Source organism: Carassius carassius, chromosome 16 (genome assembly GCF_963082965.1).
Source record: "Carassius carassius chromosome 16, fCarCar2.1, whole genome shotgun sequence".
NCBI classification, from domain to species: Eukaryota; Metazoa; Chordata; class Actinopteri; order Cypriniformes; family Cyprinidae; genus Carassius; species Carassius carassius.
In genome coordinates this window covers 25943850-25954771 of record NC_081770.1, presented here as the reverse complement: position 1 = coordinate 25954771, position 10922 = coordinate 25943850, and the positions used below count along the sequence as shown (strand labels likewise).

General features: G+C 35.7%; 1 long non-coding RNA gene across 1 annotated transcript; it reads left to right on the top strand.

The window, feature by feature from the left end:
- The first annotated feature begins 1195 nt into the window (after positions 1 to 1195).
- LOC132160044 (uncharacterized) lies at positions 1196 to 2815 on the top strand. The gene is made up of 3 exons (XR_009437937.1): positions 1196 to 1256; positions 1377 to 1441; positions 2153 to 2815. It is a non-coding gene; the product is annotated as an uncharacterized LOC132160044 (long non-coding RNA).
- The last annotated feature ends 8107 nt before the right edge of the window (positions 2816 to 10922 follow it).

Below are 10922 nucleotides of genomic sequence, written 5' to 3'. Positions count from 1 at the left end.
TTAGTTCACCCAAAAATGAAAATTATGTCATTAATGACTCACCCTCATGTCGTTCCAAACCCGTAAGACCTCCGTTTATCTTCGGAACACAGTTTAAGATATTTTAGATTTAGTCCGAGCTCTCAGTCCCTCCAATGAAGCTTTGTGTACGGTATGCTGTCCATGTCCAGAAAGGTAATAAAAACATCATCAAAGTAGTCCAAGTAAATTAGTCCAAAATACATTTTGGTCCAAAAATAGCAAAAACTACGACTTTATTCAGCATTGTCTTCTCTTCCGTGTCTGTTGTGAGAGAGTTCAAAACAAAGCAGTTTGTCATATCCGGTTCGTGAACGAATCATTTGATTTAACCGGATCTTTTTGAACCAGTTCACCAAATCGAACTGAATTGTTTTAAACGGTTCGCGTCTCCAATACGTATCAATCCACAAATGACTTAAGCTGTTAACTTTTTTAATGTGGCTGACACTCCCTCTGAGTTCAAACAAACCAATATCCCGGAGTAATTCATTTACTCAAACAGTACACTGACTGAACTGCTGTGAAGAGATAACTGAAGATGAACACCGAGCCGAGCCAGATAAAGAATAATAGACTGACTCGTTCTCGAGTCAAGAACCGTTTCTGTCAGATGTGTCCGATTCGAGATCGGAGGAGCTGATGATACTGTGCATGTGTGATTCAGTGTGAAGCAGAATGACACACAGCGCATCTGAACCGAACTGGGCCCAGTTCCCCAAAACGTTCTTATCGCTAAGTAGTTCTTAACCTATTCCTTAACCTCGCTCTTAACCTTATGGCACGATTCCTGACACGTTCGTACGCTAAGTATATCTTCTGCTGGATATTTCAGACTTTTTGAGCTTGTGTCTTCACTGTGTCTGCATTGAGAGTTAAAGACACAGAAGCTGTTTGTGTGAGGAGTCACAGACTAAGTGATTAGGAGGAGGAGGAGGTGTTCTCAGCTTCTTCTGAAGACAGGGACAGACGGGTTTAAGATGAGTAAACTTCAGAATTCTATCAAGTTATCTTTATTTTTACTAAGACTAAAATAATGTTTGTTTTTGTAGATGTTGAAATCCAGAGAAAAGATAACTTCATTCCTTTGAGACTGATGTGATTTATTTTTTTTAGAAAATTAATGTTTCTGTTGTGTCCTGTTGTGTTGTGTTTTTTACTAAGAGTAAAATAATGTTTGTTTTTGTAAATGTTAGAAGCCAGAGACATGGGAGATCATCATTCTTTTGAGATTTTATGTGAGTTTTTAGAAAATAAATGTTTGTTGTCTCCTTCCTGTTTACTTCACATTTTGATGCAACAACAGTGTGATTACGTGCTCATTTCATTAAAACCATTGATGTCTGTGTTGATTACAGAACTCAAACCAACTTTGGAGTTGTCTGATTTGGAGAGTCATCGTTCTTGGTCTTCCCTCTTAAAGGTAAAGTTCACACAAAAAATCATTTACTTGGCCTCATGTCATTCCAAACCTACAAGACTTTTGTCTGTCTTTACAACAAATTAATATATTTTTAATTTTCTCATAATTTTGTTAATCCATTTATAGTCTAGATAATCAGTATTTTCAAGCCTCATAAATACAGAGTTATTGTAGAAGTAATTCATTCCGATATTTATATATGAATAAATCTTAAATTATAATGATAGCAAACATGTATGTTCAAAATAAAATACTGGTCTCCCAGACTAGCAATGGAGGACACAAATTAAGAGAATATTAAATATATTTATTTGTTTTCCAAAAATTAACAGAGTTTGTATGAGTCTGGAACAATATGGGGAGAGTAAATTATAACCATTTTTATTATTTGGTGAACTAACCGTTTGAAGAGCAGCCGTCTACGTACATGAACATTTGTGAGGTATGTGAATGTCATGACTGTTTTAATGTTTCAGTAAAAAGCTTTCTGAAAGCAATATTTATTCAAACAATATGACATGCCCTCACTAGTGCTGCCACTATAGCCTTCAGGAGCGCTGTGGTTGACCGAGACATTAAACAACCACACAAAGTGTTGAAACTTTAACACAGGTTATTTACCTATCCCTACGGATGTGAATACACCTCTACCTGAAAATGGATAGAGTTTAATTAAATGTTTTATTTTTTCAAATGTGTCTCTCTTTCTAGGCCACTGATGAAGAACAGGTGGTGACTGGATGAATGCTGGTCAAAGAAGAGAACATCCTTCCCTCTAAACTGATGCAGCAGTGGTTTTAAAGGTGGACGCTGACCTGGAGGATGTAGAAGATGTCACATGTGCTGATGGGGCTTCTTCATGACTACATCAATTATGCTAAAGAGATTATGATCAAGTTGACAGTGATGAATGATCTGTATTCATGGACTATGAAACAAACTGTAAGTGTATAATTTGTAAAAACAATGTTAAATGCTTTTTCTGTGTTGTTTAGTAGAAGAGTTTACACAGTCATTCATACACATGCTCACATTCTTTCACACACACACACACACACACACACACACACACACACACATGCGTCTGTTAAATGTTATAATATCAGAGTTAATGTTGTGGTTTATTTGTGTACTGTCATGCCAGAATAGTTGGTAAAGAACCTAACTAATAGTACATTTATTGTATAATAGTGTTTTCGTACAATATATACAATTGAACAAAGTCCAGTTTGATCTTAAGTTATATTCAACAAATGTTCAATGCTTTATTTATGAACTCTGTAGCTGTTAATAACATACTTTTCTGCATTTCTTCTTACATGTTACTTGTTGACTTTTCTCTTGTTTTTAATAAATATTTTCCTTTTGATCATTTATTATTTTATGTGTAAAAGTGATATTTAAAATGAACAATATTTGTAGGTTTAATGCCTAGCTCAATTTGGGTTCATTTTAGCCTGGCAATGCAGTATTTCCCCACAGCCTTGCACTGTATTCATGGCGGGACTCCGCGAGTTCATTTTCTTCTAGCAGGACGTGCTTTAAGAGGGGGAGAGGTAACACTCTAAAAACTGCTGGGTTGAAAACAACCTAATTTGGGTTATTTTGGCAACCCAGTGCTGGGTCAGAAAGGGATGAACCCAACGCTGGGTTATTTTAACCCAACCAGTTGGGTTATCATGTTTAACCCAACCTGCTGGGTTGCTTTTTTATGGTTTAAAATGAATACATTGCAGGGTTTCAAAAACCAGAGCGGGTGTTTTTTATCACTGTATTTCAGAAGGAAAACTACTGTATTTAGAAAATGTTCAAATTCATTTAGCATGTAATGCTTGATAAGGCAGAGTTTGTGAGCTCAGCGCCGCTCTGCAGCCGTTACTGTCGAAACCTACCTCTCCCGCTATTAGCGCCTCCTGCTGGCAGATAATGAACTCGCAGAGTGCCGCCACCAATTGAGTGTAAGGATGTGGAAAACAATACATTGCTACGTTAAAATGAACCCAAATTGAGCTAGACATTAAACCTACAAATATTGTTCATTTTAAATATCACTTTTACACACAAATAATAATTATCAAAAGGAAAAAACAGGAGACAAAAACAAGAGAAAAGTCAAAAAGTAACATGTAAGAAGAAATGCAGAAAAGGATGGCATTAACAGCTACAGAGTTCATAAATAAAGCATTGAACATTTGTTGAATATAACTTAAGAGATCAAATTGGACTTTGTTCAATTGTATATTGTGTATATTGTATACAACCCGAATTCCAGAAAAGTTGGGACGTTTTTTAAATTTTAATAAAATGAAAACTAAAAGACTTTCAAATCACATGAGCCAATATTTTATTCACAATAGAACATAGATAACATAGCAAATGTTTAAACTGAGAAAGTTTACAATTTTATGCACAAAATGAGCTCATTTCAATTTTGATTTCTGCTACAGGTCTCAAAATAGTTGGGACGCGGCATGTTTACCATGGTGTAGCATCTCCTTTTCTTTTCAAAACATTTGAAGACGTCTGGGCATTGAGGCTATGAGTTGCTGGAGTTTTGCTGTTGGAATTTGGTCCCATTCTTGCCTTATATAGATTTCCAGCTGCTGAAGAGTTCGTGGTCGTCTTTGACGTATTTTTCGTTTAATGATGCGCCAAATGTTCTCTATAGGTGAAAGATCTGGACTGCAGGCAGGCCAGGTTAGCAACCAGACTCTTCTACGACGAAGCCATGCTGTTGTTATAGCTGCAGTATGTGGTTTTGCATTGTCCTGCTGAAATAAACAAGGCCTTCCCTGAAATAGACGTTGTTTGGAGGGAAGCATATGTTGCTCTAAAACCTTTATATACCTTTCAGCATTCACAGAGCCTTCCAAAACATGCAAGCTACCCATACCGTATGCACTTATGCACCCCCATACCATCAGAGATGCTGGCTTTTGAACTGAACGCTGATAACATGCTGGAAGGTCTCCCTCCTCTTTAGCCCGGAGGACACGGCGTCCGTGATTTCCAACAAGAATGTCAAATTTGGACTCGTCTGACCATAAAACACTATTCCACTTTGAAATAGTCCATTTTAAATGAGCCTTGGCCCACAGGACACGACGGCGCTTCTGGACCATGTTCACATATGGCTTCCTTTTTGCATGATAGAGCTTTCGTTGGCATCTGCTGATGGCACGGCGGATTGTGTTTACCGACAGTGGTTTCTGAAAGTATTCCTGGGCCCATTTAGTAATGTCATTGACACAATCATGCCGATGAGTGATGCAGTGTCGTCTGAGAGCCCGAAGACCACGGGCATCCAATAAAGGTCTCCGGCCTTGTCCCTTACGCACAGAGATTTCTCCAGTTTCTCTGAATCTTTTGATGATGTTATGCACTGTAGATGATGAGATTTGCAAAGCCTTTGCAATTTGACGTTGAGGAACATTGTTTTTAAAGTTTTCCACAATTTTGTTACGCAGTCTTTCACAGATTGGAGAGCCTCTGCCCATCTTTACTTCTGAGAGACTCTGCTTCTCTAAGACAAAGCTTTTATAGCTAATCATGTTACAGACCTGATATCAATTAACTTAATTAATCACTAGATGTTCTCCCAGCTGAATCTTTTCAAAACTGCTTGCTTTTTTAGCCATTTGTTGCCCCCGTGCCAACTTTTTTGAGACCTGTAGCAGGCATTAAATTTTAAATGAGCTAATTAAGTGAATAAAAGTGTACAATTTCTCAGTTTAAACATTTGCTACGTTATCTATGTTCTATTGTGAATAAAATATTGGCTCATGTGATTTGAAATTCCTTTAGTTTTCATTTTATTAAAATTTAAAAAACGTCCCAACTTTTCCGGAATTCGGGTTGTATATTGTACGAAAACACTATTATACAATAAATGTACAATAAGTTAGGTTCTTTACCAACTATTCTGGCATGACAGTACACAAATAAACCACAACATTAACTCTGATATTATAACATTTAACAGACGCATGTGTGTGTGTGTGTGTGTGTGTGTGTGAATGTGAGCATGTGTATGAATGACTGTGTAAACTCTTCTACTAAACAACACAGAAAAAGCATTTAACATTGTTTTTACAAATTATACACTTACAGTTTGTTTCATAGTCCATGAATACAGATCATTCATCACTGTCAACTTGATCATAATCTCTTTAGCATAATTGATGTAGTCATGAAGAAGCCCCATCAGCACATGTGACATCTTCTACATCCTCCAGGTCAGCGTCCACCTTTAAAACCACTGCTGCATCAGTTTAGAGGGAAGGATGTTCTCTTCTTTGACCAGCATTCATCCCAGTCACCACCTGTTCTTCATCAGTGGCCTAGAAAGAGAGACACATTTGAAAAAATAAAACATTTAATTAAACTCTATCCATTTTCAGGTAGAGGTGTATTCACATCCGTAGGGATAGGTAAATAACCTGTGTTAAAGTTTCAACACTTTGTGTGGTTGTTTAATGTCTCGGTCAACCACAGCGCTCCTGAAGGCTATAGTGGCAGCACTAGTGAGGGCATGTCATATTGTTTGAATAAATATTGCTTTCAGAAAGCTTTTTACTGAAACATTAAAACAGTCATGACATTCACATACCTCACAAATGTTCATGTACGTAGACGGCTGCTCTTCAAACGGTTAGTTCACCAAATAATAAAAATGGTTATAATTTACTCTCCCCATATTGTTCCAGACTCATACAAACTCTGTTAATTTTTGGAAAACAAATAAATATATTTAATATTCTCTTAATTTGTGTCCTCCATTGCTAGTCTGGGAGACCAGTATTTTATTTTGAACATACATGTTTGCTATCATTATAATTTAAGATTTATTCATATATAAATATCGGAATGAATTACTTCTACAATAACTCTGTATTTATGAGGCTTGAAAATACTGATTATCTAGACTATAAATGGATTAACAAAATTATGAGAAAATTAAAAATATATTCCTTTCGATATATTCAAGTCTTATAGGTTTGGAATGACATGAGTTCAAGTAAATGATTTTTTGAGTGAACTTTACCTTTAAGGGGGAAGACCAAGAACGATGACTCTCCAAAACAGACGCGAACCATTTCAAATGAGTCAGTTCGATTTGCTGAACTGGTTCAAGAAGAGCCGGTTACATCGAATGATTCGTTCGCGAACCGGATATGACAAACTGCTTTGTTTTGAACTCTCTCACAACAGACACGGAAGAGAAGACAATGCTGAACAATTTGGACCAAAATGTATTCTCGATGCTTTAACAAACTGACCCTCTGATGTCACATGGACTACGTGATGGCTATGGATGATGTTTTTATTACATTTCTGGACGCGGACAGTATACCGTACATACATTTTCAATGGAGGGACAGAAAGCTCTCAGACTAAATCTAAAATATCTTAAACTGTGTTCCGAAGATGAACAGAGATCTCACCGGTTTGGAACGACATGAGGGTGAGTCTTTAATGACATTTTTATTTATGGGTGAACTAACCCTTTAAACTGTATATATATATAATATCTTGACATACAAGTTGGCAAAGAGCACATCTGCGACTTTCCCTGAGTAATGTGTCAAATGAAGTGAAAGTGATTTTGCCAAGTAGGATATGTGTCCTGGGTTAAGATCCTTGTTGGTCATGGAACAACATCCCTGTCAACCAGTCCGATTTCAGGGTTGGGTTTGGGGCTAAAATGTTAGGGTTAGGCTGGGGTTAATGTTAGGGCATGTGAACTGTTCTTATCAATCAATAACTGCCCCTTAATCTTATAGGGGACGTGTTTTTTTGGACTGAAATGTTGCTCCAGGATCAAACAAATAAAAATAATTATATATAAACAAAGCTGTTGATCTCGAGAACAACTCATTACAAGAGCTGTTTTGTTTGTTTTCCTGAAACGTGGGAGAAAATGTTCTGCACATTGGTTCCCTCATGAACTACTTGTGGGATATTATGATTTGTGAATAATAAAAAGAAGGTCTGTGGTTGTGAAACCTTTGTTTTCCAATGTGAGTCTGCAGAGCTGACATCCCTGAGCACCATGTTATATACAAAGAAAAACTAAATTGACTGATGTTTAATGAATATGAAGCTTAGTTTTAATTTCTCTTCTTCACTGGTTAAACTACAAAATATTGTGCTATTTTCACAAAACAGAGAAAATAATCCTGAATATGTTTAACTCTGAATATGAAGGAGGATCGTCACCAAATTACCCTACTGGTAAAATGTTCAATGTTTTAAATGGCCTGTAAGACATTGAAATGAACATAAAATAAAAATACAAATGCAATGCACGACAAAAACAAAAATACAACATGCTAATGCCAGATCAAAATAATAGTTTCAGCTTTTACAAAAAAAAAAAAAAAAAAAAAACTACTATCATGGATTGATTGCATTTTGTGAAAAAAATTATTTGAAAGTCAAAATCTAGATTAGAATTCTTAATGTTGTTATTATAACCTAAAGATGCTATGTGAAAGTTTGGAATAGTAATCGTTAAACTGTTCTTGGTAAAGAAAACACATTTGTACTCAAATTAATCAAAATGGATTTAATGCGTTGTGGATCCAAACTCTTTATAAAAAGATAGATAGAGAGAGAGAGAGAGAGAGAGAGAGAGAATTTATTTCTGAAATACTATTACGTCAACAAAAAGAAACGTGAATCTCCCACGTCTTTTGTTTATGTTTTTGGGGTCTGTACTAGATATTAGCTATAACGTCATCTATCGTCATCTATTTCTAGGTAAAATAGCTTTTAGAACGATGTCGAGTACACTACAAGAAACAGCGTTTCATACAGAATTCATCGATGATCATCATGGCAGCTCAATAATATCAATGTAAGTTTAATTTGACAGTACTACTTATACATTTTTCACGAATTAGGGTGATAAACTGATAAATAAATTATAAACTCTTCTACTTCTGTGTAATATTATCAGATGTAAATTACATCCACAGCTGACACGAAAAAAAGTCTTCTTCAGATTTACTTCAACAACAGGCTGACTTTCATGCATTTTTCACATATAGCCTACTCTGATCTTGATCTTCAACTGAATTTCCACCAATATTAAGGTGAAACTCGATTTCAAAATGAGCGAACGATTGCGCAAGTAGAGTGCGTGTTTACTTTCATATCCTCATTCTGAAATCGAGAAACTAAAAGAGAAAGAAAGCAAAAGTCTCACAGCCTTGTTCAAACAGTTTTTTTTATTTCATTGACGTGAATTTGTTCTTTTGCGTTGCTTTAATGCTAATAGATTGAATATTCAAATGATATTATTGATATATAAAAGTTTTACAGTGCTAAAACATTGCTATCATTAAATTATAGACATATGTACACACAATTTATAAACTCAAAAAGTGAAAAGAACGGATTCCCATGCATTCATTATATTTCAGACCGTCCTCCAAAAAAAAAAGAAAAAAAAAAAAAACTTATTACGACCTATATTTATGTTTTAGAGTTAGAAATAACCACAGTGTTGTGTTGCATCTGTCGTCATAAAATGATGTATGACTGTCATTAGCAATTAAAAAGCATGTTTATTTAAATGCAATTTATGGACTCCCGATCTCACTGGAATCTGTACATAGCCTATTTTACTAGGTGGCTAAATCATACGAAACCTACCCTCACAGAAATCGAGAAAAATCATTATTTATAGTGGCATTTACATTTTATGAGAACATGCATTCTTTGAGATCAAACCCACAATCGCATGATTTATGCATATTGTCGAACAATGCAATGCTCTACCACCTGAACGAAACCCGAATTATAATGCAGATAAGAGAGTACAAAGGAAGCGTATGGGTAGCAATATTCAATTTGGGATGTAATATGCAAAATGACAATGCAATATGTGAAATGACAATGCGTTTCTGTATTTACATGTACATTTTCCAATACATTTGTGCAACGTTTGGTGCAAAATGAAAATGAAAATTAAATTACATAATTTTCATTTGCCATTTCATACACCAGTTTTAATATGTAAAATGAAAACAAATTTTACGCTTTATAAGATGCAAAATTAAAATGAAAATGTATTACAGAAATGATTGATTATGTATAACATGTTCAAGCAAAAACTGTGGCAAAATTATCATTTAAATGCTATTTTTCTTAAATGCATGAACACTCACAGTCAAGACACTTATAATTGCATTTTTATTCAGTGTCCCGCAATGAATGTAGCAAAAATCGCTGTGTGAACAAGGCGGGGCTTGCAGAAGGTCAAGAGACTCAAATCTCAAGAAGAGGATTCAAGTGAGAGAGAACATGGACAAGACAGTTGGCCCATGTACGTTTTGACCATTTCTGTAACATTTACCACTCTCATCTTTTAAGTCACAAGGCACTAGGTATGTGTGTGACATTAATAAATAATTGTACAAATTAATATTGTTACATTTCTGAAATAAAAATAGTAAAATAAGCTCTATGCTGCTCAGTGCTCCTGTAGCCTACCCCAGAGCGCCCTCTCGCGGCTGTAGACGGTAATGTGTTCTTTTGGTTCTGAATAAATGCGACTTAAATATGTTTTTTTCCTCGTCATGACGTATTTTTGGACTGATGCAACGTATACCAAAAAATACGGGTAACATTATTATTATTATTATTTATGAGAGTAATTGACACAGACTAGAACTTTAATGTTTCACCAAATTCAGCTCAAATCTTCAGACTCGTCTGACTCGTGTTGCTGTATAACTGGCCAGACTTATCTTCCCAAAAAATCCTATTTAATTTTATTTCATAAATTTAACTATATTTATTTCCACTTCACTGTTATCCAAGGAGACAGAACTATTTGCACTGTTTTTTATCAGTGGGACAATATTTATACAATACTATAACCTAGAAATAATTTAACAGGGTCTCTTGCAAGTCGCAGCAGCACGAATTATGTGGCCAGCTACATCTGATTCAAATATTATGCTAATTAACAGTGAGCGGTGGTTTCAGACATTACAGTGCTTCACTCGCACTGACTCTTATTCTGTCTGAAAGAATGAAAAGACCGAGCTGAAGGTGGAGCGATTCGACCAATCAGATGAAACCAGCGTTTCAGCTCCGCCCACAAGTGCGAATGAAATATTGAAGCCATAAACCGAAATGATCAAAACGTACACGGACCAATGGTCTTGTCCATGTTCTCTCACTTGAATACTCTTCTTGAGATTTGAGTCTCTGACCTTCTGCAAGCCCCGCCTTGTTCACGCAGTGATTGACATGGCGGGAGGGGGCGGACACGTGATCGGCTCGGAATGCATTTTCAATGTGCACATTGAATTTTGCTACATTCATTGCGGGACACTGAATGAAAATGCAATTGAAGTCTCTTGACTGTGAGTGTTAATGCATTTAAGAAAAATAGCATTTAAATGATAATTTTGCCACAGTTTTTGCTTGAACATGTTATACATATCTAATCATTTCTGTAATACAT